The sequence below is a fragment of the Nomascus leucogenys genome, chromosome 4, assembly GCF_006542625.1.
Source record: "Nomascus leucogenys isolate Asia chromosome 4, Asia_NLE_v1, whole genome shotgun sequence".
NCBI classification, from domain to species: Eukaryota; Metazoa; Chordata; class Mammalia; order Primates; family Hylobatidae; genus Nomascus; species Nomascus leucogenys.
In genome coordinates, this window is record NC_044384.1 from 114243221 (window position 1) to 114261349 (window position 18129).

General features: G+C 41.8%; 1 protein-coding gene across 10 annotated transcripts in view; it reads left to right on the forward strand.

Annotated features, from left to right (window-relative positions):
* Positions 1-4111: 4111 nt before the first annotated feature.
* Positions 4112-18129, forward strand: part of LRRFIP2 (LRR binding FLII interacting protein 2) — a 133210-nt gene continuing 119192 nt past the window's right edge. For all 10 annotated transcript variants that reach the window (XM_030812145.1, XM_030812138.1, XM_030812137.1 and 7 more), the window contains exons 1-2: positions 4112-6698; positions 8138-8204. The gene's annotated coding sequence lies outside the window, so the exon portion shown is untranslated. The remainder of the gene's footprint in view (positions 6699-8137; positions 8205-18129) is intronic.

Below are 18129 nucleotides of genomic sequence, written 5' to 3' on the forward strand. Positions count from 1 at the left end.
GCATGAGTAAGAGGCTTTAGGCTACACTTCTGAGCATTTTCTTTTAATTCTCAAGACATTTGTCCTTGTTTTCCTAATCTTTAGGTGGATTCATACATTTGTATTTCCTACCTGGTATTTCCTCTGAATTACTGACTTGTAACTCAAACACCACATCTGCTCCCAACCACTTCCTACCACTTCCACTGCTACCTGAATTATTGTGATAGCCTAACTGGTCTTCCTGCTCTCACCTTTGCTCCTCTAAAGTCTACTCATAATGACCAGTTTAAACTATTCTTATTAGGAAACATTTCAAACACACAGCAAAGTTGAAAGAATTTTACAGCAATCACTTCTACATCCACCACTTATATTCTACCATTAACAGAATAGTCCTTTAAATAATGGCAGATGTGTAGTTCCTCTGCTCAAAACCCTCCCACGGCTTAGCTCACTCAAAGAGGAAAAACCAGGCTGGGCGTGGTAGCTCACGTCTGTAATCCCAGCATTTTGGAAGACTTTAGGAGGCTGAGGTGGGAGGATCACTTGTGGGCAGGAGTTTTAAGACCAGCCTGGGCAACATAATGAAATACCATCTCTTAAAAAAAAACTTAGCTGGGCGTGGTGGTGGATGCCTATAGCCCCAGTTACTAAGGAAGCTAAGGCAGGAAGATCACTTGAGCCCAGAAGTTCAGGGCTCCAGTGAGCTATGGGCATGCCATTGCACTCCGGCCTGAGTGACAAAGCGAGACCTGTCTTAAGGGGGAAAAAAAAAAAGAAAGGCCAATTTGTTACCATGGTCACCAGTATGATCTGGCCTCTATTACTATTCTTCCCACTTGTCCTTTACTCTTCAGCCTTGTTATTGCTCCTCAAACATGGCAGGCACATTTTTGCTTTAGGGCCTTTGCACTTGCTGTTCTTTTGCTTGAAATGCTCTTCTCCCAGGTATTTACATGGCTTGCTTCTCTTTCTTTAGATCACCTCATCAGTTCTGACTCTTCCAAGTATTAAGTTGAACCATATGACCCTTACGTCACACAACCGGATTGAACCATTCAAACTTAAGGTGTAATGTCATTCTCAGGTCAAAAATTATTTTTAAAAATCAGTAATTTCATACGATTCAAGCTTATAAAATAGCAACTCCATCCTACCCTTTCATTCTCACCCTGTTTCAATATTCTTACAGCACTATTATCTTATTTATTATTTGTATATTGTATGTGAGATCCTCACAGATGGGGAATTTGTCTGTTGTCCACTGCCGTGGGCTCTCTGTGCAGAGTAGGATTTGGTCTATAGCAGGTCCTCAGGATGCATTTATTTAAAGAATGAGTAGCTGAGACTACAGGTGTGCACCACCACACTTGGCTAATTTTTTCATTTTTTTGTATTTTGTAGAGATGGGGTCCCACTATATTGCTTAGGCTGGTCTCAAACTCCTGGGCACAAGTAATCCTCTCACCTTGGCCTCCCAAAGTGCTGGGCTTACAGTTGTGAGCTACCACACCTGGCCAAAAATGAATTATTTTTAAAAAATTTTTCTTTTTTGAAGCAAAGTCTTACTCTGTGGCCCAGGCTGGAGTGCAGTGCCATGATCTCGACTCACTGCAGCCTATGCCTCCCTGGTTCAAACGATTCTTGTGCCTCAGCCTCCCGAGTAGCTGGGACCACAGGTGCATGACACTATGCATGAATGAATTCTTAACATTGAAGTCAGAGTGATCTTTTGAAAATACAAATCTGATCATGTTGCTTTCACTAAAAACTCGATTGGTTTGCAGATTTCAGAACAAAGATTAGAATCTTTACCACAGCCTCTAAGACCCTGAATGGTGGACCCTTAACTCTCCAGACTCACCTCACATTCTCTCATTTCAGTCCCTGGGACTCTGTTGCTTCTATCATGAGCTCTATTTCTGCTCTTTCTTGCTTTCCTCCACTTCTGCATGTAGTTTATACTCTGAGGCACTTTTAAATCTCGGCTTGAAACATCTATTCCCAGGAGAAGGCATTTCTGACACCTCAGGTTAGGTCAAGTCCCAATGCTTTTATGCCCCCATGGCAGCACATACCTACCCTTTGTAATACCTGTTAGATTTTGAAGGTACTTTTGCCGGGCGCAGTGGCTCACGCTTGTAATCCCAGCACTTTGGGAGGCCGAGGCGGGCGGATCACGAGGTCAGGAGATCGAGACCACGGTGAAACCCCGTCTCTACTAAAAATACAAAAAGTTAGCCGGGCGTGGTGGCGGGCGCCTGTAGTCCCAGCTACTCGGAGAGGCTGAGGCAGGAGAATGGCGTGAACCCGGGAGGCGGAGCTTGCAGTGAGCCGAGATTGCGCCAGTGCACTCCAGCCTGGGCGACAGAGCAAGACTCTGTCTCAAAAAAAAAAAAAAAAAGATTTTGAAGGTACTTTTGTGAGATTGTCTCCCTTACCAGTTTCATAAGAAAAAGAAACAGCTTTGTTTTTGCTTCCTGTTGGATGTCTAGCATTTGCAAATTATCTAGCACATAGTGAGAGCTTAACACTCATTAAAAAAATATATATCAACAGAAACTCTGGAATTCTAGCTCCCTAAGGGCAGAGATTGTTTTGTCCCTGTGTCAAGTACCTAATTGGGTGTCTGATACACAGCAGATAAATAATAGTTTGTTAAATAAGCTATAACATGAAGGATGTTTTTTACTCATTTATAGTAAGTATATAATGCAGAAAAACCATCACTTGATAATCAGTGATTAGGTGTTCATAACATAATTGATACCTACACAAAATCCCAAATTTTCCCTTCTCATCAACCTTTCCTCAAGACTAAGATTGAACAAAGTAATTTACCCTTCATTTTTTCCCTGTTTATTCTCTGGTGGAGTAAATGGTGAGTGCCCTGGGTAGGAGAATCCATGCAGAACCAGAATTACCCATAAGTGAGATTTTGCACACTAACCAAAAAACCATAGCATTCTTTTTTTTTTTTGAGGTAGGATCTTGCTCTGTCACCCAGGCTGGCTTGCAGTGGTGTAGTCATGGCTCACTGCAGCCTTGACCTCCAGGACTCAAGTGATCCACCCACCTCAGCCTCTGGAGTAGCTGGGACTACTCCATAGTAGGTGTGGACCACCACAACCAGCTTTTTTTTTTTTTTTTTTTTTTGTAGAGACAGGATTTCACCATGTTGCCCAGGCTGGTCTAGAACTCTTGGGCTCAAGGGATCTGCCCACCTTGGCCCCTCAAAGTGCTGGATTACAAGGCATTAGCCACCATGCCCACCCAGTATTCTTGTTTTGACAGTTAGATGTTTAGAAACTTTTTAAAAAATCCAGTCAAATGAGGAGTCTTGTATTCCTCTTTGTTTTCCTTTGATAACAATCTGTGAAAAAACTGCAGTGGTCAGAAAATGTGTTAAAATATACACACACAAGTTGTATAATTTTGCAGGTTTATTAGGGCAGGATGACATGGAACAGTACGACCAGAGAAAGCAACAACCTTACAAATGAATCACTTTCAATTGTGTTGACCCAGATAATTTTAAAAATAAACTTGTAATTCAAGATGAGCACCAGGACAAGCTTATTAACATTTGCTAATTTAGGAGAGGAAGGGCCAAGTCAAATATAATAGAAATGAATTATTGCAAAATGGAAACTTTTTGATATGAAACATAAAAATAAATTAAAAACCTAAAGACCGTAGTATGTCAATTTCCTGGTTTTAATAAGGTATTATATGTATGTAAGATATCAATAGGGTAAACTGGGCAAATACTACACATGACCGTTGTACTATTTTTGCAACTTTTTAATAATTATTTCCAAATAAAAAGAAAAAAAGAAAAAAATAACATGAAAAAATAAATCCAGATAGGAATTCTTAGAAGAAGAACTTAAAACAAATATACATAGTAAAAGACAGTTACATTGCCAGGTTTCCATAGGCTTGTAAGGAGTTAAATAAAATTAGAAAAACGTTTCTAACACACACACAGACACACTTTTTTTTTGGAGACAGGGTCCTGCTCTGTCATGCAGGCTGGAGGACAGTGGCACGATCACATCTTACTGCAGCCCTGATCTCCTGGGCCCAAGCAATCCTCCCACCTGGGTCTCCCAAGTAGCTGAGACTAACAGGCACATGCCACCATGCCCAGCTAATTTTTTGTAGAGACAAAGTTTCACCATGTTCCCCAGGCTGGTCGTGAACTACTGAGCTTATGCAATTCACTTGCCTTGGCGTCCCAAAGTAGTGGGATTACAAGTGTGAGCCATTGCGCCTGGACCAGACACACTTTACTAATAAAAATATTAGGCTTTCAAAAGTGGTATCCTACTTTTAATGTTTGAACTACTGATCTTTCACCTCTTAGAGATGTGTAGTGTGAAACACAACCTTTGTGATAACCACAAAAATCAGTATTTGCTCTTAAGAAAGGAAATAATTTATTTCTTGGCCTCATCAAAGAAAACTGAAGAATTTGCTATGAAAGGAACAAAAATGTACAAACTGTACCACCTCATCCCCCCAAACTGTATAAACAATTGCAAAATTTTCCTTCATCTATTGATACAACCCCAGAGAAGCCAGTCCTCACAGACCTGGGGGCATTCCCATGTCAGAATATTCCAAAAAGATCTAGGAACACATACATTTGGCAGAAATAAATCAATTGATGTGCAGGGAAAGACTGCCCATGAAATAATTTATGGTGATGCATTTAGTAGGGCCAGAGAGATCTGAGTTCAAATTTTGGCTCTTCCAGCTACTAGTTTTGCTACCTTAGGTATGTCACAATCTCTCTGAATCTTAATGCCTTTGTTACTAAAGTGGGTATAATGATACCCATATCTCAAGGTTAGTCCTAATACTGGAAGAAATACTTAAGTTCCTAGCACAATGCTGTGTAAATAGAAGGTGATCAGTAAGTGTTAGCTACCTCCCAGTCCCTTTTCCCAGAAACACAATGCAAAATATTTCTGCTGGTTTGTATGAATCAAAACAAGTGGCTAAGGAGAAAAATTAAAACGGCAAGAGAATCTATTATCCAGACAATCTATTAATTATGTCGTTAATATTTAATACATGTTGGGTTTTTGGTATTATTCAGGTACTGCATCTGAATAGATCTTCTCCTTTTGTCTTCAACAAATTTGGCAAAAGATGTCATTAATCATTTTATTCAGATCATAACAAGCCAACGTAAAAATCACAGTTTTAATGTTTACTCATGGCTCTGAGAAATATAGTGACATAGAAACAGTGAAAAGGTAAAGAATTTGTCTCTCAAAGCTGATGGGTATAATTCTCCCTGTCTCTCGAACCTCCCCCATTAGTGCCGCAGTGCCAGCCCCCACAAACTGTAAGGGTGATCAAGCCTTCTTAAATTGCAGGGGAAGTGGGCAGCACAGAAACAGCCCTTAGAAGGCTTTAGAGACAGATGCTCAACATGGAATTAGTGGGCTTATTCAGGGGGTTCTGTAATCTGCAGTCCCTGTATGTGAAGTCGTGGTTAGGTGTATTTCGTGCCTTTGTTGTCAGGAGGCTCCTCAACTATCACTTCCTCCTAGAGGTCTTCTTTAGCCATCCTATCCAGCCAGAGGCCTCGTCCACGAAATCTTTTTCATCACTCTGTGTGTTTCCTGAAAAGCTTTACTACACCTGTCATTACCTTGTTTGTTTGCTTCAGCCCGTCTATTCCACTAAGGTAAGCTTTTCAAATGCACGACCCTGGTCCTTCCCCAGTGCCTTGAACCTGGTGTGCCTCGTGAGATACTTCCGGAATAAAGTCCGTGTCTATCAGATTTTTAACAGACTCTATACTCCTCCCTCCATCCCGCTCCCCGCCCCCCTCCACCTCTCGGGCAAGCATTCTTCTCCAGAAATAATTTTAAGGTCATGCGTCTTCATTTTTGAAATGAGGCTTGGGCATTTCGACCACACCCACCCTCCGTCCCTCGCATACTCGTTTCCTAACAGAGCGCTACTCCAGCCCACTTGCCCAAGCCCACCAGGCCGCAGGGTTTAGGGGCAATCAGGGGAGGGGCAGCCCTGAACCGGAATAAGTGTTAATTCACATTACCGGCACTGGTCCTGGTTCGGAGAGCCTGGGCAGGAACCATGGGACCCAGAGTAGCCACCCGCCCATGGCCGCCTTCGGCCTCCGCCCCGCCAGCAGCCGAGGGCCCCGCCCTACCGGCAGCCGCGCCTCGCCGCCCTCCCTCCAGCTTGGCCCTAACGGCTCGCAATGGCGGAAGAGGGAGCCAGGAGCATCGCCGCTTGGGGAACCTCACCCGCCGGCCCGGGGCTCAGCTCGCCGTGTGACAGCCCCGGGTACTTTGCCCAGCGGGGTGGAAGCCCCGGCCGCGGCAAGCGCCACTCCCGGGCAGTCGCGGCCACAACTGCTTCCGGGTGAGTGGGTCGTCGACCCTGTGGCCACGCCCATCCTTCGCCTCCTCAGTCGGCCGCTCAGGCTGCGGCTCCTCCCGGAGCTAGTTCCCGCTGTCTCAGCCGCGGCGCAGAGGGCAGTCGGCCTGACCGACTAGCCGGCTGCCAGTGCCGGGAGCCGCCGCGTCCATCCCCGCCCGCCTGGCCGGGGACCCAGGACTGAGTCGTCCAGCTGCGCCCCTCGCCCATAGCCCCAGCGGGCGCCGGGCAGGCGAGCTGCTCTTCGGCCCTTCCCGGACAGCGACGCAGTCACAGCGCGCGCCCTAACACAGGTAAGGGCCGCTCCTCCCGCCAGCCCGGTGGGAGCAGGGAGCAGGGAGTTGGGGACCTCCCTCCCGGCCTCCGCAGTCCCGTGGGATCCGCGCCGCCTCTGACCTCGGCTAGGGGGCCGGGCTTCCCTGGGGACTGGCCGGCTCCTGGGCTGGGGTCGCCCCCTGCCTGCGGCGTTCTCAGACATCCCGTCTGATTTCTAACGTTCACCCTTCCACCGCGCTGGGGAAAGGTACGTGTTACTCCCACTATGGAAGAAATTAAATTGGGCAGCTGTCCCTCCGTTTCGGGTGCCCCAGTCGCCTTCTCTTCCTCCTTAGACGCCACACTACGGTTCTGTCCCAGGACGAGCACCCCCAGGGAACGGTGTCAGGACGGTGTAGGGCGTAGCATTTTTTGGGGAATTTTACTTCTTTCTCCTTGACCTGAGCTGGATCGCGGGTTTAACAGGCGCTAGCTGGGTTAATACTTGACTAATATGAGGCGTTATTGACACCCAGATTGTTAAGTTACAGAACTCCAGTCAGCCCTGCCTGTGAGTAACCAGCAGGATGCAGGAGGACCTAAGGAAACCCACTTCTTTTTCTTTCTTAGAGGGAAAAAAGTTAAAGTGTTTGCTTTACTTTTTTCCCCGTGGGAGATACAAATAGAGGCTGCTGAGACATGGCCAGATAAATATTGTATCCTAAACCTTAACTGTTAGTAGCTGGTTTTCTTTGAGTTTCCATTTAATGACTCAGCGTTTCTACTATAAACAGAAAAATTGTAGAGTGGATTGATTGACTAAAAATGATATGTAAGGATAAGAGCGGCTCTTAATTTTTTTATGTTATAATGGGAAGAGAATGTGGATGCAGTAATGGAACGAGAGAGGGAGAGCAGGGTATGGATGTATAAGTTCTTAATCAGTGTTTAAAATAATATTTTTTCAAGATAACATTTTATTTTGGAGATAAATCTATATGAAAAAGTGCAATTATTGGAGAATGCAGTGTTGCAAATAGAATTAGTTGGCAGGGACTCCAAGGTTGTTGTGGGTTGAATATCTTGCAGCACTAACCCTGTTTAACCAACATCATGCTCTATTTAACAGATACAGAGATAATGACCTAGTATTATAATATACTTATGTAGAATAAGAATTTCGGAAAGTGTGATTCATTTCGAAGGTAGATCACTCACTTTGTGAATCATTGCTATGAATCTGAAAATTGAAATAGAGGAAAGCTAAGTTCGTATCTGCCTAATGAGATGGCATTCTTTACTCATTTTATAGGAAGGTTGTATTATGTTTTGTTAGGTCTGTTGCTGGATATTTATCATCATGAAGAATGGTAATGAAATGAAGTATTTGCAGAATGCTTGAATTCAGAATAGTTTGTTGGTTTTTAAGTGATTGTTTTGATTTTACCCCTTCCCCCCCACTTTTTTTTTTTGCCAGATGTGGGAAGATAAATGAAGGGGTCTAGAAGTAAATGTCAGTGGAAAGGAGAGCCACCATCACTAAGGTATGAAAATGTTCACTGAAAGAATTTGCGCTATACAAAATAGTCTTTTGAGTGGAAAGCATCACCCATTTTTATGATTCTGTCTTTAAAAATGTAGAATGAAACTACATGAGTTACTAAGTTCTGTTCTAGAAGAAAGTGTGTATTGAAGTTGTGATTGGAATGGATTCATTTTAAACTAGAAATAGCTTTTTATTGCTGAAATGTAATTTGATCATCTTTGACTTCAAAAATGTTAAGTAAAATAAGGTTGAAATCAGAGTTCTTGATACTCTTAGCCCTGTTTTTCTTTTCCTTCTGTTGGAGTTCAGCTGATTTTTACCTTGATTTTCATTTATAAAGAACTTTAGTTATAAAGTAATGGCAAGTCTATCCTGTTGGTCTAGCTTACCAAATTCCTTTACTTCTTTCACTAAATTTTGGCGTCTTTTTTTTTACTTTGGATATCCATTATATTCAGAGTGTTCCCTAATGTTGCTTTTGATTTTTGTCCAGCAGCTAATAGTGACTTAAGAGTTTCAGTTCCCTGTGAACACAGATTCCCTTTTGGAAAATCCCTTGTGGAAATCACCATAACTGACGGTCTTGATAGGTAAATATGCAAGGGAAACCTTCCTAGGACAGGATTTAAGCATCTCCGTAACGAAAGGAAAAGGTAATATGGAGAATATATTTGGCAAAGTATCTCTGTCTCTCAAAACAAAAACAAATCTTTATTAGAAATGAATTTAGGAAGAGGGAGGGAGCAATTTCTTGCAGAAGTCTGTGGATTGTTTACCCTATTCCTAGTGTGGGAAGGAACAGAGTTGATGACATATAGAAAAAAATAATTCTTGCAGTGTGCTGGGAATGTTGACAAGGATCATTCAAAAGGAAATAAAATTCTTCTGTCTTTATCTTAGGATCATTATCCATTGCACCTGCAAAATAGAGGCTGTTTCATAGCTTTTTCCTTTTAGGTAGTTGCTTTCTATGTGGAACATCTAAATTGAGAGATGGTCCTTTAATAGGGAAAATGTACTACTTTGTCCAGTCTGCAAATAAAGAATATAATCTGTGATCATCATTTAAAACTCAACTTTTGGAAGCCAAGGCAGAAGGATTGCTTGAGCCCAGGAGTTTAAGACCAGTCTGGGCAACATAGTGAGACCCTGTCTCTACAAAAAAATTAGCTAGCGGTGTGTCCCTGCAGTCCCAGCTGCTTGTGAGGCTGAGGTGGGAAGACCGCATGAGCTCTGCAGTGAGCCCTGAAAGCAACACTGCACTCCAGCCTGGGAGACAGGGTGAGACCCTGTCTCAAAAATAAATAAATGAAACTCAACTTTTTTTTTTTTTTTTAGACGGAGTCTTGCTCTGTCGCCCAGGCTGGAGTACAGTGGTGCAATCTTGGCTCACTGCAAGCTCCGCCTTCCGGGTTCATGCCATTCTCCTGCCTCAGCCTACCCAGTAGCTGGGACTAACAGGTGCCCGCCACCATGCCTGGCTAATTTTTTATTTTTTATTTTTTAGTAGAGATGGGGTTTCACACTGTTAGCCAGGATGGCTTCGATCTCCTGACCTCGTGGTCTGCCTGCCTTGGCCTCCCAAAGTGCTGGGATTACAGGGATTAGCCACCGTGCCTGGCCAATAAAACTCAACTTTTAAAACTTCAGAAGGAAGGAATTGAACAAAACTTACCTTGTGAACTTTTTGGCTTATAATAAATTATGCTGGACTTCAAAGGAGTCAAACACTAGGCTAAAAACTGGGTTGATCATGTGTTATACTTTTTCATTAGTTCATTATTCATTTATTTTGATGGGGAGGTCAAGAGATAATTCCACTTCATAGGGAACGTATGTATGCATTTGTTTTAGCCTAGTGGTAGGGAGAGCAATAGATAAAAGTAGAGATAATTAGGGAAGGGGAAGAAATGGCATTATAGGAGAATGCTTATTTCATAGGTTCAGTAGGTGTTTATGGGACTTTTAAGAATTGATAAAACGTTTTAAAAAGTGGTATATGATGAAAAGAAAGTCTGCTTTCCACCACAAACTCCCAGCCTTTCCTTACCCCAACCCCCAATCCAAGCAACCATATTCAATCACATATGTCTAGGAGAAATATATTGTATCTTTCATTCTTATCTTTGACATATGAAGATCTTTTTGTATTTAGCACATATTTCTTACTTTTTTTTAAAAGACTGCATGTCTTGCTAGTGTAGATGAACCATAATTTATTCATTTTCCATAATTTATTTTACCATTTTCTATTGACAGATATTTAGGTTGTTTTTAGCCTTCTGCAGACACTGCTATAATGAACAATACATATATAAGTCTTTGCACTAGTTAGTATCTATACAGAATGTATTTTCAAAGTGTGACTGTAAGATCGGGACTGAAGTTATGAAAAGTTAAAACTATTTCAATCCTATATTGGCTTTATTTATAATGGAATTTAACTTATTTCTTGGGCTTATGGAAGGGGAAAGGAGCTCTTAATTACTTTGCATTCTTTATCCATCTGTCCATTTAAAAAATATTGCAAATGTATTTTATAAGGTACTTAAAAACATTTGAGTGTCAGGTGATTAATTTTATTTGTATTGGTAAAAGTAGAAATATTGTGGTTTGAAGACTGGTACTGTCATATAGAAGCATTTATATTTGATAATAGTTAAATGGCTACATCTTATAGTAGGTTGATTGTTTCAGAATTTTATGACCAGTATCAATTAAAAGCATTGTGTATAGTTTAACTTGTTGCCCTGCATAAGTCGGCTACTATATTATTAGTCAGGAAAGAAGTAAATAATCTACCTCCTTTTTTCCTTTACCTTCCACATCCTAATCTATACATAATAAAATAAACCCCTATGGAGTTTGGGATCCAAAAATCCTTTTGCAAACTGGAGTGCTATTGATGGATTACTTTCTCAAGGCAGGAAATAGGTACAGATTCGATCTTTATTCTGCAAAGTTTTTGTAAACAGAATAAAGGAGGCTTAGGTTTGATGTTATACAGGTTACTTGTGGCCAGGAGGAGATTCAGGATTCTTTGCCTTTTTGAAATGACAGAGACACTAGAGAGAAAAAAATAATTACATACTGAAGGGCTATAGCTTGATGAAGTCGGAACTCGTGAGTGGCAGCTTCCCTGGCTTGTGCCCAGGGTCTATTTTGAGACCTTGTCAAAGCTTGCCTGAAAGAACCTACCACATAACCATAATCTGCCCTGGTCCTGTTGCAAGTCAGGAAGGCCTGCGGTTTAGATCAGTGGCAAGCACAGAAGGGGGAGTTATAAAGGACATTTTGCCTTCAGAAGATTAAGGCTAGGTTTTGGGGTGAACAACTACTTAGCCCGTATATCCGAGGATCCAAGTTTTTGCTGCTACCCCCTCCTCCCCTGCTTCTTCCTCTTATTAAGGAAAACTAAGGAGTAAAGGTTTTGTTTGTTTGTTTGTTTGTTTGTTTGTTTGTTTTGAGACGGGGTCTCACTCTGATGCCCACGCTGGAGTCCAGTGGTATGAACACAGCTCACTGCAGCCTTGACTTCCTAGGCTCCGGTGATTCTCCCACCTCAGCCTCCCAAGTAGCTGGGACTACATGCATACATCACCACGCAGGGCCAATTTTTGTATTTTTTGTAGAAACGGGGTGTCCTCATGTTGCCCACGCTGGTCTGTAACTCCTGGGCTCATGTCGTTCACCCTCTTTGGCCTCCCTAATTGCTGGGATTACAAGCATGAGCCACTGCACCCAGCCAGGAGGAAAGTTTTTAGAAAAAGGTGCACAAGAAAGAGCATAGGATTGTGCCAGCATTGATGTTATCTTCTGGTTATATGAGAGTGTTTGCCAAGAATCGGTCAAATGTTTTACAATAGGGAAAAAGCATTTTTGTTACTGGCATAGGGAGGGCCCCAGTTAAAGTAGCAGTCCAATTCGGAGACCTTCATATTTGTCGTTAGGATCAAAAGCACTCTTGGAATAGCGGACTATTCTACAGGATTATTTTGAGTTCAGATAGATAAATTAGCTTCTTCCCAAATTCTCATTCTGCTTTTCCTGTGGTACTATATAGTATCATGAAGTTATATCTTTAAACTCAGTTTGTACTATGTGGTGTCTTATGAAAACCTTGATTTGTTTAAACTTAGTGAATGAAACACTTGAGTTTAAAGTTCTTTAACTGATGTCACTTCTTAGGCTAGAAAGCTGTTAAAGAACTTAGTGTTCTACCCTTAGACCAAGGTTCGTGTCACCATATTTAACAGCAGCTTTGTATTACAGTCAAGATTGTTTGAAGAATTCAGCATAAAAACTTAATTTATAGATGCAAGCCTGCAGATGGGCCCCCCACCCCCACTTTTTTGCTTTAGATGAGGTTGTGACTGGAGGAAATTTAGTTTTCCTTTGCCTTCAGTTATTTGCGGTTGTTCACATTTATGATGATGAGAATGATGATGATGATAATGTATTTAGGATTCAGTGTGAGGAGAAAAAATAAACTAGTTTTTTTCTTTCTTCCTTATCAGTTTATTCCCATTATCTTATTTTCCCTTCTCAGTCTCAGCCTTCCTTTCCTCCTCAGGGGAAAAAAAAGAAAAAGAAAAGAAATAAAGAGCAGCAGAGAAAGAAAGTGGTAAAGAGCTGGGAAAAGCCTTGGAATACATATCAGGGTGCTTTCTCAGAGGTGGACTATAAACACCTTCATTACAGAATCCTGGATTATCTTTTTCCATTGTTTTCATTTTGAACCCTGTATATCTTAGTGTTCCTTCCTTACACAATAAAGATATAACAGGTATCTTTACTGCTTTAGGGAAGCAAATTTAATTTTTATGTTACTGTTCTGAGCATGTTGTTCCTTACATGCCCACTTTCCTAAGTAGAAATATATTAACAGCTAGGAGCAATCTTTTGGCTTTCTATTTTGTAAGTTAGAGTATACTGTACTGTATGCAGAGGATTAGGATGTTAAAAAATTTATTTCCCTGTTAAATGGCTTAAGTCATGAACAAACTAAATATATAGCGTTGCCTTTTTTAAAAAGTGAGTATCCCAGTTAAGTGACCCAAGGATTATAGGACTAAATGTAGAAAAAAATTCAGCTTTAGATTAGATGTTTTTTCCCTTGTCACAGATAATGCTGTATCTAGGTGAACAGTCAAAGAAATGAGAGGGCATTGTTCTTGTTGTCTTGCCAGATTCATCCTTTGCAATCAAATAAAGTTTGTTTTGTTTTTAAAATTGCGGTAAAATATAGATAACATAAAATTTACTCTGTTGACCTTTTTTAAAAATATTTTTATTATGGTAAAATACAGTCATTTGTTGCTTAATGACAGGAATATGTTCTGGGAAACGCATCATTAGGTAATTTTGTCATGCAAACATCATAGAGTGTACTTACACTAACCTGGACAGTATAGCCTACTACACACCTAGACTGTATGGTATAGTCTATGGTTCCTAGGCCGTAAACCTGTGCAGCATGTCACCGTACTGAATACTGTAACTGTAGACAATTATAACACAATGGTAAATTTTTGTGTATCTAAACATAGAAAAGATACGGTTAAAATATGATATAAAAGATTAGAAAATTGGCCAGGCATGGTGGTGTGCACGTGTAATTCCAGGTACTCAGGCTGAGGTAGGAGGATCACTTGAGATCAGGAGTTCTAGGCTGTAGTGTGCTATGAGCACATCTGTGAAGAGGCACTGCATTCCAGCCTGGGCAACATAGTGAGGCCCCATCTCTTAAAAGGGCACACCTGTATAGGACAGCTCCATTATAATCTTATGGGACCACTGTAATATGTGTAATCCATTGTTGACTGGAACATCCTTATGCAGCACATGACTGTATACATAACTTAGAATTTATCATTTAAACCATTTTTAAGTGTACAATTCGGTGGTATAAAGTACATTTACATTATTGTGTAACTATCACCTCTATCCATCTCCATAACTTTTTCATCATCCTAAACAAGCTCTGCCCATTAAACAATATCACCTCATGCCCATAGCCCTTGGTAACCATCGTTCTATTTTTTGACTCTATGAATTTGTGTACTCCAGGTACCTCGTATAAATGAAATTATGTAATATTTGTCTTTGTGTCTGGCTCATTTCTCTTAGCATGATGTCTTCAAGATTCATCCATGTTGTAGCATGTATCAGAATTTCATTTGTTTTAAGCCTGAAAAATATTCCTTTGTATGCTTATACCGTATTGTTTAATCGTCTTTTGGCAGATGGGTTGTTTCCATCTTTCTGCTTTTGGGAATAATGCCACCATGAATATGAGTATACAAATATCTGTTTGAGTGCCACATTGAATTCTTTTGTGTATGTACCCAGAAGTGGAATTGCTAGTAATTTGATAATTACCAAATGAAATGCACAAGGGTTCCAATTTCTCCACATCCTTGCCAACATTTGTTATTTTCTGTTTTCTTATTGATTGATTTTTATTTATGTTGAGCCAGGGTCTCACTCTGTCACCAAGACTGGAATGCAATGGCCCGAACACAGCTCACTGTAGCCTTGACCTCCCGGGCTCAGGTGTTCCTTCCCACCTCAGTCTCCCGAGTAGCTGGGAGTACAGGTGTGCGCTGCCATGCCTGGCTAATTTTTGTATTTTTTGTAGAGATGAGGTCTCTCCCTGTGGCCCAGGAGGGTCTCAAACTTCTGAGCTCAAGTGATCCGCCAGCCTTGGCCTCCCAAAGTGCTGGGATTACAGGTGTGAGCCACTGCTCCCGGCCTGCTTGTGCCTGGCCCTGTTTTCTAACACAGAAAAATATATTTTTTTAAAATAAAATCTCTAATAGGGTGGTATCTCACTGTGGTTTTGATTTGTATTTCCCTGGTGATGAGTGACATTGTGCATCATTTCTTTTCTCTTCTTGTCTTTCTTTTTTTTTTTTTTGAGACAAGATTTTGCTTTGGCACCCAGGCTGGAGTGTAGTGGCACAATCATGCCTCACTGCAGCCTCGACCTCCTAGGCTAAAATGGTCCTCCTACCTCAGCCTCTCCAGTAGCTGGGACCACAGGCATGTACCACCATGTTCAGCTGCTTTTCTTTTCTTCTTCTTTTTGTTTTTTTTTTTCTTTTTGAGACAGAGTTTTGCTCTTGTTGCCCAGGCTGGAGTGCAATGGTGTGATCTCTGCTCGCTGCCACCTCTGCCTCCCAGGTTCAAGCGATTCTTCTGCCTCAGCCTCCCAAGTAGCTGGGATTACAGGCATGCACCACCATGTCCAGCTAATTTTGTATTTACAGTAGAGATGGGGTTTCTCCATGTTGACCAGGCTGGTCTCGAACTCCCGACCTCAGGTGATCCGCCCACCTCAGCCTCCCAAAGTGCTGGGATTACAGGCATGAGCCACTGTGCCCTGCCTCCTTTTTTTTTTTTTTTTTTAATATTTTGTAGAGACATGTTGCCCAGGCTGGTCTCCAACTCCTGGGTTCAAGCAAGGTCCAGGCTGGTCTCCAACTCCTGGGCTCGAGCAATACTTCTGCCTCAGCCTCCCAAAGTGCTGGCATTACGTGTGTTGAGCCATCATGCCCAGCTGAGCATCTTTTCATGTGACCATTTTTGTATCTTCTTTGAAGAAATGTCTGCTTATGTCTTTTATCTTTTTAATTGGGTTTTTGTTGTTGCTTAGTTGTAGGAGTTCTTTATATCAATCCTTTATCAGCTATGTGATTTGCAAATTTTTTTTTATTCCATGGTTTGCCTTTTTACTTTTTGAAGTGTGCTTTGATGTACACAGTTTTTATTTTATTTTATTTTATTTTATTTTATTTTATTTTATTTTAAGATGGAGTCTTGCTCTGTCCCAGGCTGGAGTGCAGTGGCCCAATCTCGGCTCGCTGCAACCTCCGCCTCCTGGGTTCAAGCTATTCTCCTGCCTCAGTCTCCTGAATAGCTGGGACTACAGACATGCGCCACCACGCCTGGCTAATTTTTGTATTTTTAGTAGAGACAGGTTTTCACCATGTTGGCCAGGCAGGCCTTGAACTTCTGACTTCGTGATCCGCCTGCCTCCCAAAGTGCTGGGATTACAGATGTGAGCCACCGCGCCCTGCCCAGAGTTTTTAATTTTGATGAAATCCAACTTACCTTTTCTTTTGTTGCATGTGCTTTTGGTATTATGTCCAAGAAATCATTGCCAAATTCAATATCATGAAGTTTTTCCCATATATTTTTTCCTACGAGTTTTATGGTTTTAGCTCATTTGTTTAGGTCTTTGATCCATTTTGAGTTTTTTCTTTTTTCTTTCTTTCTTTCTTTTTTTTTTTTTTTTTTTTTGTGACAGAGCTTCTCTCTTGTCGCCCAGGCTAGAGTGCAATGGTGCAATCTCGGCTCACTGCAACCTCTACCTCCTGGGTTTGAGCGATTCTCCAGCCTCAGCCTCCCGAGTAGATGGGATTACAGGCACCTGCCCCCACACTCAGCTAATTTTTGTATTTTTAGTAGAGACAGGGTTTCACTGGTCAGGCTGGTCTTGAACTCTTGACCTCAGGTGATCTGCCTGCCTTGGCCTCCCAAAGTGCCGGGATTACAGGCGTTAGCCACCATGCCCGGCCCCTGAGTCAACTTTTCTATATGGTGTAAGGCAGTGGTCCCCAACCTTTTTGGCACCAGGGATCAGTTTTGTGGAAAGCAGTTTTTCTATGGACGGGGATGGGGTGGGTGGGGGGATGGTTTCAGGATGAAACCATTTCATCTCAGATGATCAGCAGGCATTAGATTCTCATAAGGAATGCACACCCTAGATCCCTTACATGCACAGTTCATGATAGGGTTCGTGTTTTTTTGTTTTTTTTTTTTTTGAGACAGAGTCTCGCTCTGTCACCCAGGCTGGAGTGCAGTGGCGCAATCTCGGCTTACTGCAAGCTCCGCCTCCCAGGTTCACACCATTCTCCTGCCTCAGCCTCCCAAGTAGCTGGAACTACAGGCGCCCACCACCATGCCTGGCTAATTTTTTGTATTTTTAGTAGAGATGGGGTTTCACCATGTTAGCCAGGATGGTTTCGATCTCCTGACCTCGTGATCTGCCAGCCTCGGCCTCCCAAAGTGCTGGGATTACAGGCGTCAGCCACCACACCAGGCTGCAAGACAGTCTTATATAATGTAACATAGTTATGGGAGTAGCATCCTATATAACCTTTGCCATATTCTGTTGGTTAGAAGTAAGTCACGGGACCCACCTACATTCGTGGGGGAAGTAATTACACAAAGGTGTGAATACTAGGAAGGGGTATTAGGGTGGGGAACCACCTTAGAATTTGTCTACCATAACTGATTACAAAATAGCATGTTTTAGGAACTTTTTTTTTTTTTTTTTTTTTTTTTTTGAGATGGAGTCTTGTTCTGTCATCCAGGCTGGAGTGCAGTGGCATGATCTTGGCCCACTGCAACCTCTGCCTCCCACATTCAAGCAATTTTCCTGCTTCTGCCTCCCATGTGGCTGAGATTACAGGCGCCTGCCACCATGCCCGGCTAATTTTTGTATTTTCAGTAGAGATGGGTTTCACCATGTTGGTCAGGCTGATCTCGAACTCCTGACCTCAGGTGATCTGCCCACTTTGGCCTTCCAAAGTGCTGGGATTACAGGCGTGAGCTGCCATGCCCGGCCATATTAACCAATTTTTGTTTAAAAAATAATGTTATTAAAATAGGGGTATCTTCAGATGGTGGGACTTACTGGTGATTTTATTGTTATTTTGTATTTCTTCACTATTTCATTCCATTTTCCCTCCCTGCAACATTCCAATTTTGAAATTTTAAATCAATAGTTGGTGTTTTCATTAAAATGAAATAAATATTGTTTATTGATCAGCCATGTAGTATGTCATACTTGTTTCCTTTCTTGTTTAACTTTGTTTTTTCAGGGAGTTAAAATTTGCATTTTACATTTGCGTAAT